This window comes from Zonotrichia albicollis, unplaced genomic scaffold, assembly GCF_047830755.1.
Source record: "Zonotrichia albicollis isolate bZonAlb1 unplaced genomic scaffold, bZonAlb1.hap1 Scaffold_150, whole genome shotgun sequence".
NCBI lineage: Eukaryota > Metazoa > Chordata > Aves > Passeriformes > Passerellidae > Zonotrichia > Zonotrichia albicollis.
Window position 1 is genome coordinate 1 of NW_027428364.1, and position 13111 is coordinate 13111.

Here is a 13111-nt window from a genome sequence, read left to right on the forward strand (position 1 = left end):
TAGATGTACACAAATTTTGTCAAGTACCAAGGAGACGAAGTTAATTTAGTCCTATCAGGCACAAGACCCCAAAACAATATAAAAAACAGGCAGAGAAGAGCCACAGGGAAAACAATCCTTGTAAGATCTACTTACAAAATTTTGTTTTTTTCAGAGCATCCAAGCATACCTAATACTAAACAGCAACATCAAAACATGTTATTCCTACTAGTTCAAATTATTTGTACCAATGTGAATTGTCCAGTCTGTGTAATTCTCCATCCTGTATTCCCAACAGTGGCAGAGATTAAGCAGTCCTCAATTATTTGATGCTAAATTAAATTGAATTTCAGTTTGCTTGTACTGACAACAATTAATCTGAAGACCTACTTTTTTTTTTTTTTAAGCTGTGTATTTTGTGTAGTAGGAAGAGGAAAGAGCCTTGACTTTAACAACTTTGCAGTATGAGATTAGAATAATAGGGCATACATGACTGAATCGACTCCTGGTTGAATTCAGCAGAAGTAAATTGACTGATTGGGTTCACAGCCCTGGTTTCTGGCTTCTCTCCCAGCAGCAAAGGAGCAACTTCCATCAAACATGCTGGTGAATGTAGCCATGGCAATGATCCAGACTGCAACATGACTACAGAGAAGGGAAAAGCAGGCATCTTTCTGACTTTCAGAAAGTCAGCTGTCCTTGATGTGCTTTTCAGCAATCTAGTAATTTCTGATGGTTAGAAAATAAAGGGGTTGTGGATTGAAGTTCTGGAAAAGAATTGTGTCTGTAGTTTGTCCTTTCTGGGCTCTTCTTTTGTCACCAAAAATAGGTTCTGCCTAAGCAAAGCCAGCAGGTTCTTGATATGCTTTAATTATTATAAATCACAGAAAAGAAAATGCTGTCCTCAAAGGCACTGTCTGTCCCTGTTTGAGTGTATATAACCAAATGGATCTTGTCAACTACACCTACTGCATTTTTTGAAACATCTTTCCATGGAGCATTTAGAGGGATGCAAACTTTTAACTTTTGGGGACAATGGGAAGGCAGTTACTTGTTTTCGTTGTCCAGTTGTTTTAACAGGGAGCTTGTCTAAAAATTATTTTACTGTGTCACTGTTTTTTAACCTGGTATTGTCCTTATATCGTGTTTAAGCCTTTCCAAATACCTTAGGAAATTTGGAGTTTGACAGTTTCTCTTTTTTAACCTACTCCTTCTTAGGGCTGTGATCCTGCAAACTCTCTGTATGCATGTTTTATTGTCTTTAATTTTGAACATAGAAATATGAAACACAGTAATGTCAATCTCAAACTGTTTCTGCAGGGCAGAAAAAAGAACTGATTCTGCCTGAAAGCAGGGAATTGGTGATGATATAAAAAAAACCAGTTCTACCAGTGACTTAAACCTGCTTAAACCTTTCTGCTACCAGAAAAAAGATTATTTCTACTGCTATTTGTTCAGATATATTTGTGAGGAACATTATGGTTGCCTCATAAAAAATAGAAAATTATTTCAAAAAGGGTCACTTTTCAGGCTTTTCTTACAGTATTTGTGAAGGTGCAAGGGTTACTTCTATTATCTTTATTTGCAAGTGTTAGGAAATAAAAGTTAATCAGTCACAATAGAGTATTTCCTTCCAAGCAAAACAGTCTTCTGCCCCAGTCACAACATGCTGGCAGCTTCTCAGCTAACCATCCACTTTTCTCCTCTGGTTTGGCAGCCAGTAGTTCCTAATCCAACCTCTCATCTAAGAGGCCACAGATTCAGTCCTTCCCTCAGGCCAGCTAAGTTTCTGCTTTGACTCTGCCACATGGAAGCTGCTACCTCACTTCATCTCCAGTTTGAAGGGAGATAAAAGTTGAGCCTTCTGTGACAGTACAGTTGGGATCCACAGCAGGGCAAGAGGCCACCTTCTTGGCCTCTCACAGTGGGAAAGGAAGCACAGTAGTTTTCAACAAACCTGGTTGATTTGCTGCTATTTTCTGCAAACCAATTAAGTGGATTGTTCTTGTTCAATGTTTGCCCCACTGCTCTTGTTCACAAAACACCTTCAATTTCTCATGATTATTTGTCTTGCATCTTTGTCAGGCTGTAGCCTTGTGGGTCTTTGCTGCTGGAAAATAGGGAAATTTGGGGTTCGTTCACTCAGTGAAACCAGGATTTCCCAAACTCATTCTGCATTGCTGTTGGGTTTGGATTTTTCCACCTAAGAACAGAGAGTTTGGCATATAACCACCCTACTTTTAGTTGAGTGTCAGTGAAATGGGTCTCTGCTGTTATTCTCTCTCTTTCCTCCCACCTCCTGTTTCTTTTTTGTCTGCACAAAAGATGGGTCAGATGGGAAGGTGTAAGAAATCTTTGTAGGCATGAAAAAGAAAGAACTTTTTTTCAGTTTGTGTGTATATATATAGTCAGCTGGGAGAATGTATGTAATGGTTGGGTTTTTTCCCTACTGAGACAATCAGTACAATGTAACTGCGAAGGTGGGCATTTCTATACACATGACTGTGCATCAACATACTCCCAAAAATGCCATGGGTTAGATAAACCAAAAATCTCATTAGCTGATAAAACAGTAACATGGATACTGTTATTTATTCTATCAGTCAACCCTGAGATAAGGGTTTGTGTCTATGCTGATGACTACCACATCAGCTGGGATACTGTTAAGGAGGCAAACTCCTTCAGAGCACTGTGTCTGCAAGGAGCTCAGTGAAAGAGGGCTATGGGACCAAGGCTTTTACTGCTACTGCTACAGGTTCTGTGGTTGGTCAGAGTCTCATATTTGTTGCCTAAACTGAAGTTAGGTTTTCTCCTAAAATCTAATTTAGGTTTTAGGTCTCTTCCCAGAAGCGGTCTCTTCCCAGAATTGTCCTGCTCTCGTCTGCAGTTGGGCAGCCTCGTCTGGAGACCAGTGTGCAGTTTTGGGTGCCATAACAGAAGGTATAAGGCCATTAAAGAGGGTGTGAATGAGGATCACAAAGATGGTGAAGGGCCTTGAAGGGAAGCCAAATGAGGAACAGCTGCGGTCACTTGGCCTGCTCAGCCTAGAGGAGACTGAAGGGAGACCTCATTGCAGTTGCAACTTCCTTGTAAGGGGAAGAGGAGGGGCAGGCACTGATCTCTTCTCTCCAGAATATGAATTTGTGACCAGTGTCACAAACTCACAAAGTCCATGAATCAGGTGACCAGTGACAGGACACAAGGGAATGGCCTGAAGTTGTGTCAGGGAAGGTTTAGGCTGGCTATCAGAAGAAGGTTCTTTACTCACAGGGTGGTTGCGTACTGGAACAGGGTCCCCAGCACCAAGCCTGACAGAAGCATTTGGACAAAGCTCTCAGGTACAGCTGTGACTCTTGGGGATATCCTGTGCAGGGCTGGGAGCTGGATTTGATGATGCTGGTGGGTCCCTCCCAGCTCAGGATGGGCTGTGATTCCGAGGGACACGGGTTGACCCTCGGGCAGGGCCGTGTATGCTGGGGCCGGGCAGTGTGTGCTGGGGCAGGGGCAGTGCGTGCTGGGGCCGGGCAGTGTGTGCTGGGGCCGTGTGTGCTGGGGCAGGGGCACTGTGTGCTAGAGCCGCGGGGCGCGCTGGGCCCGGGTCACGCCGCGCACGGGCAGGGGCGCAATGCCCGCCAGGAGGCGCCCTCCGCCGCGGTAGGGCTGCGCGGGGGCCCGGGGCCGTCGAGGGTGGCGCTCGGGGGGGCGGGACGGGAGCCGATCCGAGCGGAGCCGATCCGAGCGGAGCCGATCCGAGCGGAGCCGATCCGAGCGGAGCCGATCCGAGCGGAGCCGATCCGAGCGGAGCCGATCCGAGCGGAGCCGATCCGAGCCAACTCGACTCGACTATACGCGGGGGAGCCAAACCAGGCTGTTGCGTTCTTTTCCCGGCCCTCCGGCGAGGAAGGCACCTGAAGGAGCGGCGGCGCCCACAGGGGTGGGAGGTAAGGCTGGGCCGGCGCACGAGAGGGTGGAGGGTCGGTCCTGCCGCCCACAAACTTTCCGCCGTGAGCGGAACGCGTTCGTGGTGCGGGAGCGGCTCGCCCGCTCCCTGCTGCGCTCGGTCCAAGCGGAGGTGACAGCCTTGCTCAGCTCCTCCGAGCCCGCGGGGACTGCCGTGCTTTGGGGCTCGGCCGGTGCAGGCCCCGCGGGGTGGTGCTCCTGGTGCCCCGCGGCCGCGCTGCCCTGGCGCCCCCGGGCCTTCTCCTGAGGCGGGGGCGGGCGGGGGCGGAACGTGCCCCTGGTGCCGGCCGGAACGACAGGTGGTGGGCGCTGCCTGGGAGGATGGGATGGTGCTGGTGAGCGCGCTCCGCTCCGAGCAGCAGCGGCTGGGCTGCAGTCCGCGCGAAGGTGCGCTTTCCCAAGTGCTCCTCTTTCCTTTTACTTTTCTTTTTTCTTTCTTTCTTTTTTTTTTTTCCTTTTCTTTTTTTTTTTTTTTTTTCCCTGGGAGGGGAGGGGGTGTGCGTTATCTGTTTATTTGTTCGTTTCCCTTTTCCCCATCCCGTCTTTCAGAGGTAGGTCTCTGTGTCCTTCCTCCAGAGCTTCAGGAGCCGGCCCGCTGCTGCGCGGGACCCGCGGGCTCTCTGGACCTGCTGCCCTCGGCGGGTGCCCGAGCGCGGGCGGACGAGCGGGGCCGGGCCGGGCCGGGCTGGGCTGGGTTGGGCGCAGAGCTCCCGCCGCCTCTCCGCACCGTGCTCTGGCGCAGGGAGGCGAGGTCCGGAGCCCTGCGTGCTGGTCCTGTTGTAACCGTGTTGAGCAGAGGGGTGGGAGTCTCAGCCAGGAGCTTGTCGTCTTCCGTGGCAAATGCTGAGACACAGCCTCTTAAAAAGGGCAGTTTTGCTGCCCGTTCTTTAATGCTGTGTGCGAAGTAAGTGTCTCAAGAAACGTGCCGTGCAGCTGATCTGCCAGGTCTGTTGTGAAGACACAGGCTCGGGGTGCTGGATTTTGCTTTCGGTTTGCAGGGTTTCTCAAGGAAAAATGATTTGTGTTAAACTATTTGTTCCCTAGTGGAACACAGTATTTGAAATCCCTGCAAGTCTTTGCAGTCACAGTGTGACAGTCTGACAGCTGCTGTCTCAGAGACGGACCCAGGGCTTGTTACAGAGAAATGCTTTATTGCCGGTGCAAGGACTCACACGCCCTAGAGGTACCCGCTGTTGGCTTAAAAGAGAACTGCAGTGCAAGGCCAGGCAAAGGCTCCTGGAGAGTCCTGCTTGAAGGTGATTGACCCTGCAGATCATCTGTCTTCTGGCAAGACTGCTGCCAGCCGGCATTTGAAGATGTAGAAACCTTCTTGCTCCCATTTGATGGTCAAATCAGCTTCTTCTGGGATTGGTTGTGTGTATACAGCTTTCATAAATAAAATATTCTGATTGAATCGCTGTATGGTGTTCTGAAGGATAAAGGTGTTTGAGGACTCTTCCCAGCCCTGCCTAAATTTCAGCAACTTTTAATATAGGCATCAGGATTGCCTCTGTTCTCCGAGATTTTTAGTTGTATTTTACATACAGATATAAATTGTATTTAATAGGAGATACTTGTGAGATATCTCACTTGTGAGATACAATGTTCTGGACATACCTAACTGGACAATTTGTGTGCTGGTTGCACTGCAGTAGGTAGAGGAGAGCCTGTTTCCTGCTTTTCCACAGCAAAGCATGTTGTTAAAGATTTGCACAAGTCTCTGAGTGAACCAGTAATTGTGACCTGTGAACAGGTTGTGCTTCCCTGCTCCATGGCACACAGAAAGGAGCATTATGGGAACATAAAAACAACCCAAAAAAATCCAAATGAAAGAACAACAACAACAAAAACAAACAAACAAAAAACAACAAAAAAAGCAAAACAAATCTTAAAAAACTCCCAAAAAACACCAGAAGGAGGAAACTGATGTTTTTTAAACAGGCAATACACACATCTGAAAGTGGACTGTAGGGTAGAAAGAAAAGGAGCGCAAGATAGAGTACAGTCAAGCAATACTGAAATCCAGAAAGTGCTGAGAGAAAAGGAGGTGGGTGCAGAATGGCAGGATGTTGCTTGGCATCAAGCCTCTTGCAGTGATGATTTTATGCAGTTTGCTGGTGTGTTGGTGTAGTAGCTGATGCTGCTTAGAACGCATTAGCGAGTGATGTGAGACTTGGGACTGGACCAGATCACTTCAGTTTCTTTGCTGGTGTTTCCTGAAAAATATTCTTTATTAACTGCCAGCAAAGTACCTGGAATCCTTAGGCCCCTGGGGAAGGTATTTGTGTTTTGGAACAGAAACTGAGAGAAACAGAGAGGTCGTAGTGCTCTGGGAACAAGGACCACAGAGTAATTTGGAATAGCAATTGTTTAAAAATTTTATAGCACAAACATGGTGCTCATCTTTGTTTAATATTTAGTCTTTGTCACTAGTTAGGTAAACTGAGATTTCAGATGGAATTTTTTAGACAAAACACAATGCTGTTTTCAGTCTTCTGTTTTAGGGTATTATCTCAGAATTAGAGGCTTTGGCGCCTTTGACAGATAGATTAATGTCTTGTGAGCCTCTTCTGAGCCAGTGACTTGGGCAAGAACTGTCCAGATAAGATGGAGAGAGAAACCTAAAATGAGTCAGCTAGAACTGGAATTTTAAGCTGAGTACTGCAGAAGTAAATTTATTTCCAGAGAAACTATACTGTGCTATGCCACTAAGGTTGTGGTGATGGGTAATTAGCGTATTAGTATATTAAAGGAGAAATACTTACGGAGGAACTGCAGATACAGCTGAAGATCAATTATATGTGGTGTAACTGAGAGGTTCTTTTAAAGTCATTTGGACCAGACAAGAAAAGCAGAGGAGGTTTTGCTCACTGTTTTTGCTACTCAATCTTGCTGCAACACTCCCCTTTCTCTTTCGTGCTAGTTCTCATATGCAGTGGGTCTTCTTCTCTGATTTTAAAGCTTTACCTTTGAACAAAACTATGGATTTTATTTGTTTGGGTATTTTGAATAATTTTTGTTTGTCTGATGGGCTCAAGAAAAGGTTCAGCAACTAATAAAGCAGGACAAGGATGTGAGATTGGAAAGGGAAAGGGAGGAAGAAAGAATGTAAAACTGGGTCATCTGGTCTTGTGAACCATCACTGTTGTTTGATTTCCCCTGGAAGGACAACAGGGGACTTAGCCTAATCAAGTAGCTTAATGGGACCACACTTTTTAACAGCAGGGGGCTCTTTGGCCAAGAGTTTCTAAGAACTGTTTGGTCTAGGAAGTCTGTCATCAGTTTTAATCTAAGACATCTGCTGCTTCTGCTGTTGAAGGCATTTGCTTACCACACCAATATAATCAAATAAAAAATAAAAAGTTTTTTTTTTTTATTTTGAAGATTCAACATACCCTTATGCTGACAAAAGGTATAGGTTTTTAATCTAGAAAGAATATAGTGAATTCTGTGGATAATAGCATGCACTACATCCAGATGGTTGATAATAGATGACCACTTCTGTCTTAATAACAACTCTCTTTCCACTGCAGCGAGCATTAGTTTTGGATCTTGGATTTTTGTTTGGGTATAGAAAAAATGAAAAAAAATTATGCCACTCTAAAGTTTCAAAGCAAATTCTAGCAGATAGAAGAATGCACCCTCTGGAGAGGGTGCTGAGCAGGTGTTTAAAGCAGCCTCATGAGCCCTCATACCAGGCATTGACTTGGGTGGCACTTCCAGTGTCCTGAAACTGGAAAGGTGTGAGGGATGCTGATTTCTTGCCCTTTGGTTATTCATTCCTTACTTCAGCTCTTCATCTCAGCAGGATTGCAGTTTATCTGTTCCAGCTCACAACTGTCTGTATTTCAAAGTAATCCAACCTTTCATTGATCAGTATAATACAGTACAAATGCTAGGAGCTTTAACTTTTTGTTCTTTTAACCAGGGAAAAAAATAAAGAAGATCTTGAAATTTAGTCTCTTTTTTTTTTTTTTTTTTCTTAAAAGAAATTTTAAGTGGCTTTGAAATTTTTACTAGTTTTAATAATTAGTAATTATTTTCACTTTCCCATTTTAGTGTCTCCCTCCCTCCCCCCACCGGCATGGTATTAGAGTGCTTGATGAAGATAGACATTGAAGTGGTGTCTATTCACAGATATATTGAAGCCAATACACTAAAAAAACCTGAACAAACAGACATGATTTTGTTTCTTTTGATCTCCAGTTACAGCAATGATAGAAAGTTACAAAAAGTTTAATTGTAAGAGTTATGTGTAACAGCATTAGTCTAGAATTTTTCATGAGAACGTTCAGTACTTAATTTTTAAGTACTCATTTAAAGAAAAAAAAGGCAATACTTAGCTATTTGACTTTAAATAGTAGAAGACCATATTCAGTTTCAGAAAATACAGTTCTTTTCGCAGGAGTAGAAAGTTGCATATTGTTTCCTCAAGGAGGGTTAAGACTGAATTCCAGTGAGAAATGTGAAAATAGTATTGATTACAGTTACTTCTTTTTTCTTCTATAAGATACAGTTAACTGTAACTTGTGAAAGTACAGATTTTTTACAGAGAGCTAGCACGAGCAGTTCTTAAATAGCTGTGTTCCCTATAAAAGCTTAGCTGATGTCAGTTAGGTAAGCTTACCTGGATACCCCAAATTATGATCTGATGAGTCTCTCTTCCCCTCTTTCAAAAAAGCCCAGGCAGCCTGCATTTTGGAAGTGTGAGTCACAACTGACAATGAGGAATGCATGAGTTAATAGGCATATCTTTATTCTGTTCATTGAAGTTCCTCCCCAGAAGAGCAGATGGAGGAAGGGAATGTTTCCATGCTGTCCAGGGATGAGCTCTTTTTAGGTCAAGGTGCTGTCATTACCTAACCAAAACATGCTGTGATTCCATGGAGAACTGATAGAATCCAGTTGGAATCCACTAGGCTGTGCAAGGTTGTTACAGTCATAGCTGCTGAAGTCTGTGCTGACTCTTGGCTTTTTAGAGGCTGGAATCTAAGTGTAGAGCAGAGCAAAGAAAGTAAAATATAAACATAGGTACATTCATACAACCTTATGTCATCTTGCCTGATACATTATGCATAGGGAAACCTCAAGGTCACAGCCTTCAGTTTGTCAACTTGCTTGAGTTTGGTATCCAAAATTGGTTTACATTAATTCCCCACAGTAATCACACATTAAAAGCAGCAAATGAAGGAAAAAAAAAATCAGAGTTAAGTGTACTTGAACATATTTTGCAGACATCAAATATCACTTCAGTGTCAACATAGTTGCAAAGTGTTTAAATTAATAAAACAGAGACTGATTAATAAAGTTGGGAATGTTACATTATCTATGTACCAAACTTGTCTTATGTTCCCCATACAACCAGTTAAGAACTGAGCTCTCCTGTTGGTGATTGAAAGCAGAATTGTATTCAGGAGTCTGAAGCCCATTCTTTCCTCCCTGTCTCTGTAAAGAAGGAGCATATGAGAGGGGAGTGAGTGGGCCTGATTTCCCTAGCCCAGTGTCTAATTTGGATGCCTGAAATTAGGCAGTTGTAAATACACTGTTGTTGCATTCCTGGAATAAGGAATTATACCAATTCATTGCAATAGCGGCATGCAGAATCAGTTTTCCTCCTCCCCCCCCAAGTGAGAAGGGATTTTTAAATATCTGCTTCATTTGAATTAAGAAAAAGGAAGGCAACCCAAGTTACAATCCAGCCATTAAACTTCTTAGCAAAATCTCGATATTCTGCAGGTAATGGTAACAGTACATGCATTTTTTTGTGAAAATAATCCCTTTTTCTTCCCCAGTTCTAGAAGTCATGGACATATTTTAACTCCTTCTTACATTCAAGTTTGACATATTCAATTTATGATGAAAATACATGAGAAATGAGATATACTTGAAGTTATATGAAATCTGAGGTGGAAAAAATCCATGCTAGAGGTCGTTCAGTTTTCAAATGAGTAGGGAGTGATATAGAGACCATAGTGTATTCAAGGTGTCTTAAGTAGAGGTTAAACTGATGAAGATGATAATTTGAAGTACTGCATGATTCTGCCTGAATGAAGGAAAGAAAGATGGAAGAGGGATGGAAGAAATTTGTTAGAATATGTTCATACAGTAATTCTTTTCAGATTAATTTTTTCTGCTTATGAACTTGAAGCACATTGAATGCATACATATTTTACATAGTGTTGTGAATCAACATGTCCTGAAATTCTATGCTATAGTTATTCAATATAACTATATTGAATAACTATAGCATATATATATATAGCTGTATATATATATAGAAAGCTATATATATAAATCTGTCTATATATATAAAAATATAAATATATAGTACATGTGTATTTATTTCATATATGTATATTTCATATATATAAATATATCTCCATAGGCTATGGAGACAATTATATTTGAAAAATAAAGATCAAAGCTGGTACTTGACTTTTCTTGTTTGGGAGGACCTGTCATTATTTTTTGAGTTTAAAGATGTCTTGGTCATCTTAAATTCTCATTTCTTTTGTAAAATAAGATCTTCATAATGGATAAGACTACAGGAAGGTCCATCTTCCTTATGCATGTCTGCATCTTGTACTTTTTTCCTGAGTGAAAGTACTGCAAATAAAAAACCTATGCAGTAATGTATGTAAATTTTTCAGGTTGTAAATCAACTGTTATTTTATGTGGAAGGACTACAAAACCTTTTTAAAATAGTGCAAAGAAACAATACAGGAGCAATATCCACTTGTCTTTTTAAAGACCTACAGAAGCAATGATATCAAATGCCCTTTCATTTGAGTACTCTACATGTTTAACTTAGAGCACTGAATGTTTTTTGAAACCATGTCCCAACTGTCAATTTGAAAATTATTAAAATGTGGATATGAAAAACATATCAAGATGAGGGAAATTATTATATTATTAAAAAGAAACAAAACATAGAAGATTTTACCTCTTTATGTAGTTTTTTTTTTCAAAAGACTGTCAAAAATTCTGTGACATGTTCTCAGTTCCATTTGAACTGCTTCCCAGGAACAATGGCTGTATTGCTTATCTTTTAAGAAATTGGTGATTCTTTGAAAGTACTTTTTTATGCTATATGTCGAGCTTTTTAGGATCCATGTTTGAAAACTGTTTCTTGCTTTTGATTGTTCTTCTGACAAACATGTCTCCAGTTCTTCAATTTGATGATGAATTCCATTTTGGAAGCTCTCAATCTTGCTTGTATTCCAAACATCAACAGGAAGATTTTTGCTAAATAGTTGGAAGATGTGTTGAAGAAATTCATAGATGATCCTTGTGATGTTCTTCTCTGTGACCTTGGTAATCTCTACAGGGAATCTGAAATCATTTGTGTCGCTGAGACATTGCTGGGGAAAATAACCACCCATTTTCCACAGAAAGCTCATGATATGGTAGTTCACTTTGTGTCCTTGGAAAAGACAAACTGAACGTGAGATTTTGATGTACAGTGCCATTATCATGCAAATTTGCAGTAAACTTCTCTGAACCATAATGGTCATGCTGATGAAGCAGTCAGCACTATTTTCCTTTCCTTTTTGCAGATCTGTAAGCTTGCAGTTTCTTGGTTGTCTTGTCTTGCTTTTATGCTTCTCTTTCACATCTCTCAATTTATTTCATCTGTACAACACGCTGGGTATTACTCACTGTGTGGGAGTTGCTCTTTCTAACAACTATGGTCCTGCCAAGGTTTACTGTTTATTTCAGTTTCACACGGTTGCAAAGGTTTTGCTCATTTCTGCTGTATTTAATTGAAAAATGAGTAAATCAGTCAATCCAGTGATTCACAGGATATTGGCAGATTAGCAGGTTAGAATGTGGTAAGAACATTTCATCTTCTTATATTCTTACTAGAATTGGTGATCCTGCTTGAAAAATTTTACTTTTATGCTTAAGTTGGCAAAGACAGTAAAAGATAATCACATCCCTGGCTAACAGATATGCAACCAAAGCAAGATGTAATTTTATTGATTTAAGAACAAATATCTTTTTAGTAGGATAAATTGTTTTGTTTGGGCAATGGCTTAAATTTTATTAGCAAAATAACCTTTTTGTTGACACAATCATTGAATCACTAGGGGCACATGTTGCTATGACTATGTTGGCAAAAAAAAGAAGTATATAAAACTCTTGAGATAGATGCCGTTTTCTCCAAAATCTCTGATAGTTCACTGTTCAGAGAAGCTTTGTTCTACTCCATCACTTGATGAATCAGCCTCAATTTTTAAATCCATTAAGGAAAGCATGCTTTTACCTAAAGAAGGGGAATGCCTTACATTTCAGAGTAGGATTATTCTTGTTCTGAAGCCTCCTCCCATTGTCTCAAAGTGGGTTCTTTCACCTGGTTTGTGAGAGAATCTGGCTCTGCTCATCCACTGAAATGCAGAAGAAAGCGTCTTTTAAATCCAAACCAGTCACATCAGTAATCGTCCACAGTTACTTGGTTTATTGCTCTTAAATCCTGTTCCTTCTGACTCTCTTGTTCCTCTGAGGTCTGGGTCACTATTAAGCCTTCTGTGCCTTACCTTGTGAGATGTATAGGGCCTTCTGACTCAAGCATTTAACTTGCATAATAAATCTCATCCTAGAAAAGACAGCAACATTCTGGCATATAGAAACTCATGAGTGAGTTTAATGTCTCCAATTGGCTACTCTGTGAGTTGCAGGAATGGCCATAAAGCTGCCCCAAAAATCAGAAGCTGTAGCTTCCCTTCACCCTTACAGATAGTTTTTACTCAATATGTGTCTCTGCTATTTATAAAAATTTCTTTTTTTTTTTCTCTGGTCTTCCTGAAACTACAGGGTCTCCTGGAGGTTCCTTGATATGTTCCCCGGTCCCCTCATTCATTGTAAAAAATTTCTCCAGCATCATAATGTTTCCATGTTTTCAGTGACCCTTACTGCCTACAAATATCACATTGATTTAGGCCAGAAGAGTGTGTGTGTGTATTAGTGCAGGGGAAGTGGGGCCTTTCAGGCCCCAAGCCCCTTGCTTGGGGCTATCATGTTTCTTTCACCTTTGTAATGCCAGTCTCTTTTCCTTCCACAGTAACATGGTAATCAGTCTAGCCTAAGTATGACCCCAGCTAGGGTAACCTAACTGTTAGGTTAACAGTTTTCAAAAGCTGAAACCAACAGATCACTTCCAATTTGACAATTA

General features: G+C 41.7%; 1 protein-coding gene across 2 annotated transcripts in view; it reads left to right on the forward strand.

Moving 5' to 3' along the window:
* Positions 1-3667: 3667 nt before the first annotated feature.
* LOC102064703 (MOB kinase activator 3B) overlaps positions 3668-13111 on the forward strand; it is an 87593-nt gene continuing 78149 nt past the window's right edge. The window contains exon 1 of one of the 2 annotated variants that reach the window (XM_074533915.1): positions 3668-3920. The gene's annotated coding sequence lies outside the window, so the exon portion shown is untranslated. Of the gene's footprint in view, positions 3921-3965; positions 4327-13111 lie in introns of those variants that run through there. The other variant, XM_074533916.1, reaches the window with a different exon arrangement.